At 40.1% G+C, this 15,813-nt stretch overlaps 1 protein-coding gene and 1 pseudogene across 1 annotated transcript in view; both read left to right on the forward strand.

The window, feature by feature from the left end:
• The first annotated feature begins 469 nt into the window (after positions 1-469).
• On the forward strand, positions 470-2,833 carry LOC119520232 (annotated as a pseudogene).
• A 12,384-nt stretch (positions 2,834-15,217) lies between these two features.
• LOC119520251 (zinc finger protein 596-like) overlaps positions 15,218-15,813 on the forward strand; it is a 46,173-nt gene continuing 45,577 nt past the window's right edge. The window contains exon 1 of the mRNA XM_037817957.1: positions 15,218-15,398. The gene's annotated coding sequence lies outside the window, so the exon portion shown is untranslated. The remainder of the gene's footprint in view (positions 15,399-15,813) is intronic.

Genomic DNA, 15,813 nt, shown 5'->3' on the forward strand with positions numbered 1-15,813 from the left:
ATGATTGAATTAAAAAGATTCTGGAAAACAGCATCAGATTTGTTGAAGAAGAGGAATGAATAAACACACTTGAAAAAGTATTCTGGAGAGTGAAATCAGAAAAGAACAAATGGAGAAAAAAATGTAAAATTTTAAATAGATATCAGGGATATGATAGTCAAAATGAATTGCACAAATATCAGAATCATAGGTGTTCCAGAAGGGGAAGAGAAGGGTAAAATTCTAGGAAGGGTATGCAAAGTCAATGTTTGGAAAACTTCCCAGCTGTTCTAAATGACAAAAATATGCAAATCACAGATGCCCAATGAACTCCAAACTGAATAAATCCAAATAAACCCACTCAGACATTTTGATCAGATATTCATATGCTGAAGAGAAGGAGGAATTTCTTTAAGCAGAAAGAGAGAAGCATTTCACCACATAGAAGGGAAACAGCATAAGACTAATTGGTGCTTACACAGCAACCACCATGGAGGTGAGAAAGCAGTGGCATGACATTTAAAATTATGAAAGAAAACTTGTCAACCAATTATTCTTTATCCAGCCAAGCTCTCCTTCAAATTTGAGGGAGAGCTTAAAATCTTCACAGGCAAACAAATGCTGAGAGTATTTGCTGAGAAACCAGCCCTACAAGAAATACTAAAGAGAGACCTTAAAGCAGGGGAAAAAAAAGAAATGAGAGGGAGGTCTGGATAAAGGCACAGAACTAAAGAGTTTTAGTAAGGGTACATTAAAGGAAATAGAGAGGGGGAAAATATATCTGACAAATAAAAACACAAGGATATGATGGCTGATTCAAGAACCGCCTCCACTAATAACATTAAATGTGAATGGATTAAACTCCCAAATTAAAAGATATAAATTGGCAGAATGGTGTAAAAAATATGAACCCTCAATGTGTTACTTAAATATGTAGCTCTAAATGCATACATTAAACAGAAAAAAGAACTAAAACCAAAGAACTAATGGAACAACTGAAGAAGCTAGAAAATGAACAGCAAACTAATCCTAAACCAAGTAGAAGAAAAGAAATAACAATGATTAAAGTATGAAACATGACACCATGGCTGAACCTTGAAGATAAAATGCTGAGTGAAATAAGCCAGGCACCAAAAGAGAGATGTTGTATGTTACCACTAATAAGAACTCTGCGAAAAATGTAAAATCAATGTTTTATGTTGTAGAATATAGGGGACCTAGAGATAGACTTCAGCTATTGAAGGGGAAGCAATAATAAGAACAGATAAGTTATGGAGAGTAATCTTAAAGGTCTGGGAATGCTCAGGAATGGCTATCATTTACTAATTTTCTGGGAACCCTGTGGTAGGAACATGTTAGAAGCAATGTAGTTATTTTAGGTCATTTGTTTATCTTATTCCTTGGTTTTGTTTTGTTTGAAATGTTTTTTATTGATTTTTAAAATTTTTTCATAAATAAAATTTTTAAAGAAATGGGTTGCCACTATATATCTTGAGGAGGGTGGCTCAGGTGGTGGTGGTGGCAGTGGGGTGCCTGCTTAGAGGGCTGAGATGGTGGGAGCTGGGGATGTTCTGGGCACCCCTGCCCCACGGCTGCTCCCAGCCACAGGCTCCTAGAAGGACTCCCAATCTGTGTGATCCACATCCCTACACAGGGCTGCACCAGACACCTTGAGCTACACCCTTGCCAGTGGCCCACTGGCATTTAAGGAGGAGGATATGGTGGGCTGTGCCAGGCCAAGAAGTTGGAGCATGTGTGATGGCAGTGGTTTCTGTGGTCTTGGCCAGCCCTGCAACCTCTGAACTGCCTCTACTCCCCCTGACAGGAGTGTCCCCTTTCAACCAGCACCTGGAATACAGGAGGAGCTGGTGTCCAACGGCCACCCTGAGAGCTGCCAGTGGCTCCACCCACCCACTGCTCACAGTCTGGTCACCAGTTCACTGGTACAATTGGTTTCTGCTGTTCTGTTACCTGCACTCTCACCCTGATGACACCAGGCTGGGCCAGGTTGTGGGTTCACTGTCATTGCCTGAGGCTATATCAGCTGCCCCAGGCTGACCTGCAAGAGGGACAGCTGCCAGACTGAGTTTTGTGACCACCAGAAGCAGACCTGGCATCCAAAACAGACCTGTGATATCAGCACAGGGTGCAGAGGTTGCAGGTAAGGACTATGCACTGTTCAGGCCTCAGATAGGGGCAAGATTCTGAACCAGATGACATCAAGCCTGACCAGGATGCAATGCTGACATCACCATAATGAATGACAGAAGCTGTACTCACATGGCCTCTGCAGAATGTGGCTGTGGATGTGGCTGGCTTTGTCTGCAAGAGATCTCAGAATTGCATTTACTCAGGCCTGCTGGCTGCCCCTTCTAGGGCAAGAAGCCAGAAGCAAGAAGAAGATTCTTTGGCCACTGGACACATTGATTGGTGCTCCAGTGGGGGTTTCCCTCATGGCTGGCATTGCCTTTCCTCCCATGGTCACTGTCATTCCTGTTTGTGTTGGCAGGAGGATCCTCAGCAGGTGTGAGGGAAGAAAAACCCCCAAGCACAGGAGGAATTTGTGTATTGCAGATAGAGTGTCTTTGTCAGTCTTGGCATCCCCAGTTATTGCTGCAGTTGTTTGTGGCTCCCCATTAAGCTAGAATACGTCTATGGGTTTGTGCCCATTTCTTTCTGTCCTGGAGGGGACTGTGGAGTTAGCACAGCCCAGGGAAACGGAGTGAAAATTTCCCTTGGGGGTGAAAGCTATGTCATAATTCTGACAATAAGTAAGAAGAATTTCACATCATATTTCAAAAATAAAACTGCCCTTGATCTCATATATAAAGCTGACATTTCTGAGTTCTGTTAACACTTCAGTCACAATGTTTTTGATAAAAAATTCCATACTACTTAACATTGATTTAACTTGAGTATCTCATATCTCCACCATTTTACTATAAAATATGTTAAGTACACTCAAAGTGTTATTGAAGTAATACCAACTTAGGTGCAATAAATATAATATATAATTTCAATATAATAATAATTGAAATCCTCAGAAAATATATTCATGGAATATGTCCAATGAAACCATTAATTTTATATTACTAAAATGTTTAAAAATTAAAGTCTTGGGATATTACAAAAATTCTTATAATCCTATCCTTTGGGGGAAGTTACTTGAGAGTCATTGCATTTCTGCTTTACATTATATTTTCATTTGTAATATTTGATTTTCTAACAAATAATTTTATATATTTGGAGAGAAAAAAGATGCCAAGAGTGATGAACTTACCTGAAAAGGTGATGGATTTTTATATTGATTGGTTGAATTATGCATTCATTAATTGCACCACAATGAATATTCATACATCTAGAAAATAGGACTAAAGGCAGCTAGTATGTTTCCTTTCCTCTTAGGAAAGTAGATATTGTTTGTGAGCATCAGTGTTTAATAACAGTGTGAATTTGAATAAGAAAACATGTTATTGAGTGTTCTGGTCTCTCTTTTACATGACTTAATGATTCTGTGATTGTCTTTTTGTAGAGAGTTGGAAACCTCCCCCCTTTTTCTGTGAACTTTCTCAGGTAGTCCAATTTGCTTGTTCTGACACCTTCCTCAATGACTGTTCTAGTTTGCTAATGCTGCGGAATGCAAAACACCAGAGATGGATTGGCTTTTATAAAAAGGGGGTTTATTTGGCTACACAGTTACAGTCTTAAGGCCATAAAGTGTCCAAGTAACACATCAGTAATCAAGTACCTTCACTGGAGGATGGCCAACGGCGTCCAGAAAACCTCTGTTAGCTGGGAAGGCACGTGGCTGGCATCTGCTCCAAAGTTCTGGTTTCAAAATGGCTTTCTCCCAGGATGTTCCTCTCTAGCAAGCTTGCTCCTCTCCAAAACAACATCACTCACAGCTGCACTGCGTCCAGTCTCTTTGAGTCAGCATGTTTTATATGGCTCCACTGATCAAGGCCCACCCTGAATGGGTGGGGTCACACCTCCATGGGAGTGTCCCACCGAAGTCACCACCCACAGCTGGGTGGGGCACATTCCAAGCAAATCTAACCAGCACCAAAACGTCTGTCCCACAAGACCACAAAGATAATGGCATTTGGGGGACACAATACATTCAAACTGGCACATTCCACCCCCTGGACCCCAAAATGACATTATCTTTCCAAATACAAAATACATTCATTTCATCACAATATCACAAAAACTTAAACCATTTCAGTAACAAAAGTTAAGTACAAGATCCCATCAAAATCAAATATAGGCGTGGTCAGTCCTAAGGCATACTTTTCCTTTAGCTTGGATCTGTGGACTTAGAACAAGTTATATGCTTCTAATATACAAAGGAGAGACATTCATAGGATAAACATTTCCATTGCCATAAGGAGAAAGCATAACAGGACCAAAACAGTTCCTAAAACCTGCAGGACAAACTCCATTAGATTTCAAAGTCAGACAGTCATTAACAGAACAATGTTGCATCCTTGGGGCTTGAGAGAGCAGGAGCCTAACCCTTCCTAAGGGCCTTTTTGGCAGCCCTTTCCTCTCCAAATGCTTAGGTGAGTGCTCCAACATACCCACACATTGGGGAGACCACCTTCTCGGCCCCACCCTCAAACATCGGGGCAGCTCCCGGATTCCCTTCCATCTCCGGGGCACACGCTCAACCCCTTCAGAACAGTGGGGTGGCAGCCAGGCTCTCCCCAATTCCCTGGGAATGTGCTCCAACCTCTTTGGGACCTGAGGTGGCAAAACTCTTCCAGAGCATCGAGGCGGAAAGCCCGCCTTTGTCCTCCAGGGCAAACTCACCCTTTCCATGCATGTGGGCTGCTCCACTCTCCCAGCCCGAGGCCTCTTGACTCCAGACCTCAACCTCCATGGCTCTGTCTTTGAAGAGATTTTTCCTTTAATTTTTTCCTTGTCTGTCTCCTCCAGTCCAGACCGGCAATGGCTCTGTCTATAAAGATCTCGCAAAAATTCTGTTGGCTTTGCATGAAGCATGCAGGGGTCAAAGCCATCAGACAATAGGACTTTCCACAAATCCTTTCTGCTTAACTCCTTTTCCAATCTTGGCTTGTACTGAAATGGCGGCTGGGTTCCATGTTTGGTTACATCCTCATGTTGGGCTGTAGCTTCTGGGATTCCACCCCCTGGAAGCCTGTAATTTTCCAAGCCATCAGCTTCTGGTTTCTTTGAACCCAAGAGTTCAGTTCTAAGTTTATCTCTCTCTGCTCGCATTTTACTATAAGCTGCAAGGAGAAGCCAGGGTATATCTTCCACACGTAGTCTGGAGATCTCCTCAGCTAAGTATTCCTGGTTGCCACTTTTAAATTCTTCCTTCCATCTGACACCAGGACTCAATTTTGCCAAATTCTGTGCCAGTTTAAAATAAGGATCGCTTTTCTTCCAGTTTACAACAACACATTCATCATCTCTGTTCAAGACCTCGTCAGAAGTATCTTTAGAGTCCATATTTCCACAGTCTCTTTAAAGCAGTTTTGGCCTTTTGTATCAAGCTCCTCACAACTCTTCCCGAAACTCCCCATTATCCATTTAAAAAGCCATTCCAACATGTTCGGTATTTGCAAACTCAGCAGCAAAAGCACCCCACTTCTCTGGTACCAAAATCTGTTTTAGTTTGCTAATGCTGCAGAATGCAAAACACCAGAGATGGATTGGCTTTTATAAAAAGGGGGTTTATTTGGCTATACAGTTACAGTCTTAAGACCATAAAGTGTCCAAGGTAACACATCAGTAATCAGGTACCTTCACTGGAGGATGGCAAATGGTGTCCGGAAAACCTCTGTTAGCTGGGAAGGCACGTGGCTGGCGTCTGCTCCAAAGTTCTGATTTCAAAATGGCTTTCTCCCAGGATGTTCCTCTCTACCAAGCTTGCTCCTCTTAAACATGTCACTCATAGCTGCACTCCGTTCAGTCTCTTTGAGTCAGCATGTTTTATATGGCTCCACTGATCAAGGCCCACCCTGAATGGGTGGGGTCACACCTCCATGGGAGTATCCCACCGAAGTCACCACCCACAGCTGGGTGGGGCACATTCCAAGCAAATCTAACCAGCACCAAAACGTCTGTCCCACAAGACCACAAAGATAATGGCATTTGGGGGACACAATACATTCAAACCGGCACAGGTACCTTCACTGGAGAATGGCCAATGGCGTCTGGAAAACCTCTGTCAGCTGGGAAGGCACATGGCTGGTGTCTGCTCCAAAGTTGTGGTTTCAAAATGGCTTTCTCCCAGGATGGTCCTCTCTAGCAAGCTTGCTCCTCTTCAAAACGTCACTCACAGCTGCACTGAGTTCCTACTCTTTGAGTCAGCTCATTTATATGGCTCCACTGATCAAGGCCCACCCTGAATGGGTGGGGCCATGCCTCCATGGGAATATCTCATCAGAGTCATCACCCACAGCTGGGTGGGGCACATTCCAAGCAAATCTAATCAGCACCAAAACGTCTGCCCCACAAGACTACATCAAAGATAATGGCATTTGGGGGACACAATACATTCAAACTGACACAATGACCTAGTGAAATATTTTGCTGCTGGATTGTGGGTGTTATTCCACTCACTGGGATCCTTTCCTCATACTCTAAGACTGTGTCCTCTCTGTTGAGGATTTCAACAGTGGGAGGCAAGTATGAAGCATTTTCCACTTGTGTGTTTCACCTCTCAGTAGTGTCCCTGTTTTATGGTACATCATTTGGAGTGTATCTTAGTTCTGCTGCTACTCAAAACTCAAAGGCAAGTGCAGTAGCCTCAGTGATGTACACGGTGGTCACTTCTATGCTGAACCCCTTTATCTATAGTCTTAGAAACAAGGACCTAAATCATGCCTTATAAAAACTCCTCAGATGTGAAACATTCTCAGTATAAAAGGATACTTTGTCTTAAGTTTAGAAATTTGTCATGTTTAATAGAGGTCAAACAATGGGAGATCTGGTTCTATACACTTTTCAATGTTGAGAAAGATAATCTGCTATTTGTCTAATTTCTATGATTCTATCTAATAATTACATATTGAAAACACCTATTTTTTCTGCTTATTTTTAAAAATGATTTGACTTCATTATATTCCATGGTTTCACTGCTGAAGATAATCTGTGAATTTTCTGTACTAATATATTAGTATAGTGCTGGTAAGCTATTCCTTTTAAATATAGTCTATAATATGTATACCATATGCCACTTGGTTGTTAATTTTTTTTGTACTTGTGTCATGCCTTATAAATATATCATGTTAACACTTTTTTGTATTTGTAGTGCTACTCTCTGGGCTACATGCCTTTAAACAACCATTTACAAACATGTGTGTCCTCAATGCATCACTGATACTTATAATCCCATTAATGAACCATAATCACACCTGAACATTCCCAAACCATTAAGTTCACCTTCATTATCATATCTCCACATATTAGATTATCATTCCTCCTTCACTGGCTTCTTCCTATCTCTAGGTTCCATATATTATACATCATAATACACTTATTTTCATTTTTAATGGAGTTCTCAGTGGCAACATACAATATCTCTCCTTTTGTGTCTGGCTTATTTCACTATGCATTGTATCTTCCAGGTTTGTCCATGTTGTCATATGTTTCAAGACCTAATTCCGTATTACTGTTGCATAGAATTCCATCATATGTGTGTACACTTTATTTATCCACTCATCTGTTGAAGGACACTTGGATTGTTTCCATCTCTTGGCAATTGTGAAGAATGCCACTATGAACATCAGTGTGCAAATACGTGTTCACATCACTGCCTTCATATCTTCTGGGTATATACCAAGAAGTGAAATTTCTGCATCATTAGGGTAACTCAATATCTAGTTTTCTAAGGAACCACCAGACTATCCTCCAGAGTGGCTCCACCACTTTACAGTCCCACCAGCAATGAATAAAAGCTCCAATTTCTCCACATCCTCTCCAGCATTTGTAGTTTCTGCTTTGTTTAATGACAGCCGTTCTAACTGGTGTGAGATGATATCTCTTTGTGGTCTTGATTTGCATTTCCCTAATAGCTAGAGAAGATGAACATTTTTTTCATGTGTTTTTTAGCAATTTGTATTTCCTCTTCAGAGAAATTTCTTTTCATATATTTAACCTATTTTATAATTGGGCTGTTTTTACTATTGTCATTGAGTTTTTGGATTTCTTTATATATGCATAACAGTCTTGGATCAGATACATGGTTTCCAAATGTTTTCTCCCACTGTATTTGTTGCCTCTTCACCTTTTTGTCAAATTCCATTGATGTACAGAAACTTTTGATTTTGAGAAGTTCCCATTTATCTATTTTTTCTTCCTTTGCTTGTGCTTTGGGTGTAAGGTCTAAATAGCTACCTCCAAATACTAGGTCTTGAAGTTGTTTCCCTACATTATCTTCTAGGAGTTTTATGGTACTGTCTCTTATATTGAGGTCTTTGATCCACTTTGAGTTAATTTTTGTATAGGGGGTATTGGTCCACTTTCATTTTTTGGATATGGATATCCAGCTCTCCCATCCCCATTTGTTGATGAGACTGTTCTGTCCCTGTTCAGTGGATTTGGGAGCCTTATAAAAAAAATCAGTCAACTCTAGATCTGAGTTTCTATTTCTGAATTCTCAATTCAATTACATAGATTAATATGACTATCTTTGTGCCAATACCATGTTGTTTGACTACTGTGGCTTTATAGTATGCTTCAAAGTCTGGAAGTGTAAGTACCACCCCTTAGTTTTCCTTTTTTAGAATGTTTTTAGCCATTTCAGGCCCCTTCTCCTTCCAAATAATTTTGATAACTAACTTTTCCAAATCTGCAATATAAATTGTTGGAATTTGGATTTGAAATGCATTGAATCTGTAGATCAGTTTGGGTAGGATTGACATCTTAACAATATTTAGCCTTTGTATCCATGAACACAGGATATCTTTCCAACTCTTAAGGTCCTCTTGTTTTGTTTCAATTTGTTTTGTTTAGTAAAGTTACATAATTTTCCATGTAGAGGTCTTTTACAACCTTGGTTAAATTTATTCCTAAGTTCCTGATTTTTTGTTGTTGTTGCTATTATGAATGGAATACTTTTCTTGACTTTCTCTTCATTTAGGTCATTTCTAGTGTATAGGAATATTATTGACTTACATGCATTAATCTTGTGTCCCACCATTTTTCTGAATTTGTTTATTAGCTCAAGTAGCTGTGTCATCAGTTACTAAGGATTATCCAAATATATGATCATATAATGTACAAATAGAGTTTTCTGCTTCCTTTCCAATTTGTATGCCTTTTATTTCTTTTTCTTGCTGGATTGCTCTGACTAGAACTTCTAGCACAATGTTGAGTAATATTAATGACCATGGGAATCTTGTCTTGTTCCCAGTCATAGAGGGAAGACTTTCTGTCTCCCAGTCTTGAAGATTATGTTGGCTGTGGGTTTTTCATATATGCCCTTTATCATATGGAGAAAGTTTCCTTCAATTCCTACACTTTGAAGTGTTTATATCAAAAAATGATGCTGAATTTTTTGAGTGTTTTTTCAGCATGTATTGTGATGATCATTTGATCATTCCATTTTGATTTGTTAAGGTGTTATATAACATTGATTGATTTTTTCATGTTGAACCAAGTTTGCATTCCTGGGACGAACCTCACTTCATTATGTTGCATGAACTTTTTTTATTACCATTTTTAATTGAAATATATTCACATACCACACAGTCATCCAAAGTATAAAACAGTTGTTCATTTATCATCATATATTTGTGCAAGCATCACCACAATCAATTTTTGAACATTTCCATTACTCAAAAAAATAAAAATAGGAGTAAAAATAAAAGTAAAAAGAACACTCAAAACATCCCTTACCCCTCCTTCCCCATATTAGTCATTTAAATTTTGTTCCCATTTTTCTACTCATCTCTCTGTACACTGGATAAAGGGAGTATAAGACATAGGTTTTCACAATCACACAGTTACACCATATAAGCCACATAGTTATATGCTCATTTTCAAGAATCAAGAATACTGGATTGCAGTTGAACAGTTTTATATATTTCCTTCTAACTATTCTGATGAACTAAAAACTAAAGTGGGATATTTATATCATGCATAAGAGTTATTTCCAGAATGACCTCTCAACTCTACTTGAAATCTCTCAGCTAATGAAACTTTATCTTGTTTCATTTCTCTTCCCCCTTTTTGTCCAGAAGGCTTTCTTAACCCCATGATGCAGGATCCAGGGTCATGCCTAGGAGTCACTACCCACATCATCAGGGAGATACGTAACCATGGAGGTCATGTCCCATGTAGGGTGGAGGAAAGTGAGCTCACCTGCCAAGTTGGGTTAGAGAGAGGGGCCACATCTGAGCAACAAAAGAGACAATCTGGGGGTGACTCCCAGGCACAATTATGAGTAGGCTTAGCCTCTCCTTTGCAGTAACAAGCTGCTTAAGGGCAAACCCCCAAATCAAGGTATTAATCCACCAGGCTGGTAGTCACCAATGCTTGTGAGGATAGCAGGAATTCCCCAGTTGGAAAGGTTTAATATTTCTGCATTTTTCCCTTGTCCTTCAAGTGGGTTTTGCAAATACTTTTATTCTCTGCCCAAATTACTGTGGGTTACATGAGGGCTTCATGCTAACCAGTACAAACCAATGAGATCTCACTTTCTAGTCAAGGTTCCATGTAATTACAGTGGTACTGACCATACAAGTTATATAGTGTGCTACAGAAAATGTATATTTTGCACCAAATAAACATCTCTTCCATTGGTCCCACACAGAAGCCACATTTTAACACAAAGTTAATATCCTCTGCCCTTCAGTCCAATCTACCCCAATCTTAACAATGTCCATTTCATTCATGTCTCCAATCAAGGTCTGATCTGTTTTTCAGTGTCTTTAACAGTTGATTCTTTGGGGCAATGCTGACACTCACAGCTGCCAAAGTCTGTGAATCCAAGGTACCACACAGAAATCTGAAGCTTCAGGGTCTGACCATGTCACACACAAACAGTTCAGAATCTCATACTTTAGAAATAACTGTTACAACTCATGAATAGAAGTGACTACTGTAGGAGCTCACAGTCTAGGAACCCTTATAGAAGCCCTCCCCTCATCCCCATGCTCCCAGATTCAATTCTCAGAGTTTGCACATTATTATTAGTCCACATTAGTGAGGCACTAAAATGGTTGCCTTTTCATGTCTGGCTTATTCACTCAACCTACTGTCTTCATGGTCCATTTATCTAATTGCATGCCTCACAACTTCATTCCTTCTTCCTCTTCCCTCATGCAAAAACATTATTCTATATGTACATTTAATCATACTCATTGAGCACTCTACATTTCACTAAGTTATATAGTCCCAGTCTTTATCTTCTGTCTTTCCATCTGGTGTCATACATACCCCTAACCTCCTCTTTCAGATATGCTCACAGTCATCTTTTATCAGTGTACCTGCAACAGTGGGCTACCACCACAGCATATTGTGTTATCCATTTCTGGATCTACACAATCAATCCTCCACGATATTCTATACTCCTTCAACATCAAATGCCCAATCACTAACCTCTATCTCCTGATATCTTCATTTCTACACTCTTCTCCAAAATGCTTTCTCCTGTCTTTTCCTGTCAGTAGCACTCATTTTTGTATTCCCTGTAGAGGAGGTCTCTTGTTCATGAACTCTCTCAGAGCCTGTTTATCTGTAAATGTTTTAAACTCTCCCTCATTTTTGAAGGACAGCTTCCCCAGATATAGGATTCTTGGTTGGCAGCTTTTCTCTTTCACTATCTTGAATGTATCATACCAGTGCCATCTAGCCTCCATGGTTTATGCTGAGAGATCTGCCCTTAGTCTTTTTGAGTTTCCCTTGTATGGGATGGATTGCTTTTCTCTTGCTCCTTTCAGAATTCTCTCTTTGTCTTTGACATTTGAAAATCTGATAACTGTCTTGGAGTAGGTCTATTTGGATCAATTCTGTTAGGGGTACACTGTTCTTCTGGGACCTGTAATTTTATGTGTTTCACAAGAGTTGGGAAATTTTCATTGGTTAATTCCTCTATTATTCTTTCTGCCACTTTTCTCTTCTCTTCTCCTTCTGGGACACCTATAACATGTATATGCATGTGTTTCATGTCATCATTCAGTTCCCTGAGACCCTGCTCATATTTTTCCATTATTTTCCCTATCTGTTCCTTTGTGTGCAGGATTTAAAATGTCCTGTCCTCCAGCTGATTCATGCCAAATAGAGTTTCAAAATCTAGAATTTATTGAGTCTTCCCCTCACATTGTATGTATTTAGTCCTATAAGAGCCAGTTACATCTTACAGCTGGGTTGAGTCAAAGAGCCCTCAAAAAGTCAGATATTGCCTAATGAACAGACTCACCCACAGATATAACCCTGTGAACTTCCTCATCATTCCTTTTTAAGTTAACTGATAAACAGGTGGTGATAATAGTAAAATCAAAATGTAAGCCTTGTACTTCACACCTCTTGCATATTTTAGAATAATGACCCTTCCGTTAATCTACATGATAGAGCCGAGATTCATTTTAATAGAGGAACTCACAGGGAGGTTAGAAAAAAAAAGAAACAAATATGAGGGAGTAACAAAGAGAACCCTGGTCTCCTCAAGACTCAGCCTGATCCAAACCCTTGCTCTGCTCTTTCTTGACTCTGACTTTGGGGGAAATACTTAACATCATTTATATTTTTTTCCCCTGTACTATAAGGGGGAAAGATACAAACCATTCATTTAGTATGTATGTTCTGTTTGGTTTTGTTTAGTTTACACACCTTTAAAAAGAGGTTTTTCTTCCTTCACCTTTCACTTTTTTTTTTTTTAACCTAAAGTAAGCAGTTGTTTTGTTTCTGCATTTTTTTCTATTGCCAACTCTGTGCATTCATTCCATTTAATATTATTTCACATTATGGCTCACTAGGTAATTAAATTGCCTTTAAATCTTTCAGGGTCTGAAGGGAGCTACTTATCTGAGAGCACTGTCAAATGGATTTTTTTAAATTATAATAATTCAAGCTGTGTTAATGTTAATCTTTATCCCAAATTTTTAAAATGTCTGAGACTTGCTTGTGTGTGTTGCATGTGTTTGAGTGGAAATTATGTTAGAGAGAATAAAAAAATTATCTCTAAGAGATGGAGAAACGAAACCAGTGAAGCATGGGATGTGGATATAGGGTCTCTAGGTAGAGAATGGGGTTGTGAAAGTAAGTCACAGATAAGAAGGTACAGCCAGGAGAAGATTAGGGTGGCCAGAATATGTTGAGTATGCAGTTTGCATAGTGGAAAAAGTGGTCTGACATGAATGCAAAACTCCTCAGGATCACTTCTATTATGTAGGCAAAGGGGGCAGGGACAGAGAAAATATCTTTGGGCAAGGGGATTATAATAGCAGGAATGTTTTGGTGTGAATAATAGAAACTTGATCCCAACTGTTTTGGGTAAAAATGGAACATATTATGGTTAGGCCTGGCTGGTCTCAGGTGCTCAGATGATGCTATCAGGAAACTTTCTCCATCTCTGAGCTTAGCTGGAATCTGGGTTGTTTTCATATTCAGGCAGCAAATGATCACCAGCAGCTTCTGATACATAGACTCTCAGTTTACAGTGGAGGAGGCTTCTGTGTTTCCTTGCTCCAGAAAAAAATGCGTCATGGTCTCAGTCTCCTTGGCCTGGAATAAATCACATGCCCATTTTGAACCAATTACTGTGGTAGGGAGGCAGGGCTGGCTACACAATTTGCAGAACCCAGTTCAAAATAAAAAATGTGAGGCACCACATAAAAAAGCAGGAGAAAAGTGTGATTAAAGATACTAAAATATAAAGCTATTGCGTTTATTCTGCAGTCTCTCTCACAATTATTATTTGCTGTATGATTTCTTTCTAAATAAAGAAAAATTAAAAAAATTTAATTATTAGCATGGATTTTACTGTCCTTCTTTATATTGGGCAATGCTAGTCTTAAATGCAAATATCAGAGTATTAAACTTGCATAAGGACTCACAAATTACATAATTCATTTTTCATTGCTCAAACATACATATGTATTTTGTTCTTACCAGAAGGATGGAAATATTGCAAAAAAAATTAACTGTACTTCTTGATACATTGTGCACATTCTACAGACACTCTACCTATAGCTCAATTATGAGTAAGGAAGGACCAAAAGGGAAAGGAGCTATGAGTTGCCCCATCTTCCCCTGTCCTTCCATGTGATCAATTTCAGCATAAGTGGTTGCCTAATGCAAGGAAATAATTAGTAAGAAAGGGTATGATAGGGTTCCTTGGTCATCTGTTTTCCTTAGAATGCCATAGTCTTCCTTTTGAATTTTAAGCAAGTTCTGGTGCAAATGGAAATCATGGCCTCCCAGGTGTCAATGTCCACAGTTATTCAGCTGTTGATGTGAACACCTGCCCTGTACTTGCTTTCAGTCTCACTGACCTCTTAGGTCTGCCAGAATTCTGTACTCATGAGGCATCATGAACACTATACACAAATGCTATATGTGATGCAGGCAAGGAGAAGTGTGTATTGTAAAAAACTCCTCTGCTCACATGCACCCTCCATTATCTCATCGCATTTACAAAAAATTCAAAGGTACAACTACAGGAATTCTGAGACAGAAAGAGCAGAGTGCTAAACCAAGTCTGGCACCATTCTGTAGCAGTAACCTTTTTAATACAATCTAAAACTGTAAGCAAGCAGGAAATTGTAAAGTCACCCTAAAATGTCACCAGAAAGCATCTTTTAAATGTAAAGTTAAAACGGAAAGCAGGCAGGTGGTGAAAACTTTTAGTTTCACAAAGGAGCAAGATGTAAATAAGGTCTGCAGCCATATGTAACTATCAGTCTGCACAAAAACCTAAATAATTAAAATCTATTGTCTTAAATCTTCCAAATATGAATCAGCCTTTCCTCTGGCTCTCTAGACTGCAAGGAAACTTTGCCAGTGTAAATCCTAAAAAAAGTACGATAAAATACTGAAATTCTCCTGTGACATGTTAAGGAAGATGATTAGCCCTGTCTCTAATGCGTTTAGCAAACGGAAGAATCAGTTGGAGGAGACTGATTTGGAAAACCTTCCCCTGTCCTCCCACCAGGGTAAATTAAGCCGCTTTTCCTCTTCAGCCTGGCGCGCTGTGACGTCATGAGGCTGCGCCGAGCGACGAACCCAGATCCCGGAAGTGCTTCTTCCACAGTTTTGACGCCAAGCCTGGGACACAAGGTCTGAAAGTCGTGCTGCTCTGTGGGTTCCTGGACCCCCGAGGTGGGACATTGTCGTCTCAGCTCCGCGGCCGACGGAGAGACTTTCCTCCGAGAGCTGGACAGAGAGTTTCTTGCCCCCGGTTTCCAGCACCCCAGCAGCTGCTGCTGCAGAGGAAAAGAGGTTTGGTGAGTGAGTGTGGACGACGCATGTGCTTGTATAAGCCTTGGCCTTGTTTCTCTGGTTCTTGGTCTTGTCTTCTGTTTGTTTGTGGACTGTTTGTTTCTTTTTCAGGGACACACAAACTGCTGGAGCTGTAAGCGGGAGACCACACTTGGTTTGGGCGCTCACTGGCACATAAATTTAAGCCAAAGATGTTTTTGGAGGGTGCAGTCACAGGCATCGGGAAACATTAGTGGGGTGGATTTCTAGGCCCATTTCTTGTGGGTCCCGCGCTCCCATTCCCCTTCCTGCTTGCGTTTGCAGATTTTGCACTTCCATTTCTCTCCCCACCAGAGCCTACAACTTGACCACTCCCTCCTCTTCCTCTCCCTCTGCCACCTTGTGAGAAAGCTAAGAACAAGCCCCTCATCCCTATGAATG

Source organism: Choloepus didactylus, chromosome 25 (genome assembly GCF_015220235.1).
Source record: "Choloepus didactylus isolate mChoDid1 chromosome 25, mChoDid1.pri, whole genome shotgun sequence".
Classification (NCBI taxonomy): domain Eukaryota; kingdom Metazoa; phylum Chordata; class Mammalia; order Pilosa; family Megalonychidae; genus Choloepus; species Choloepus didactylus.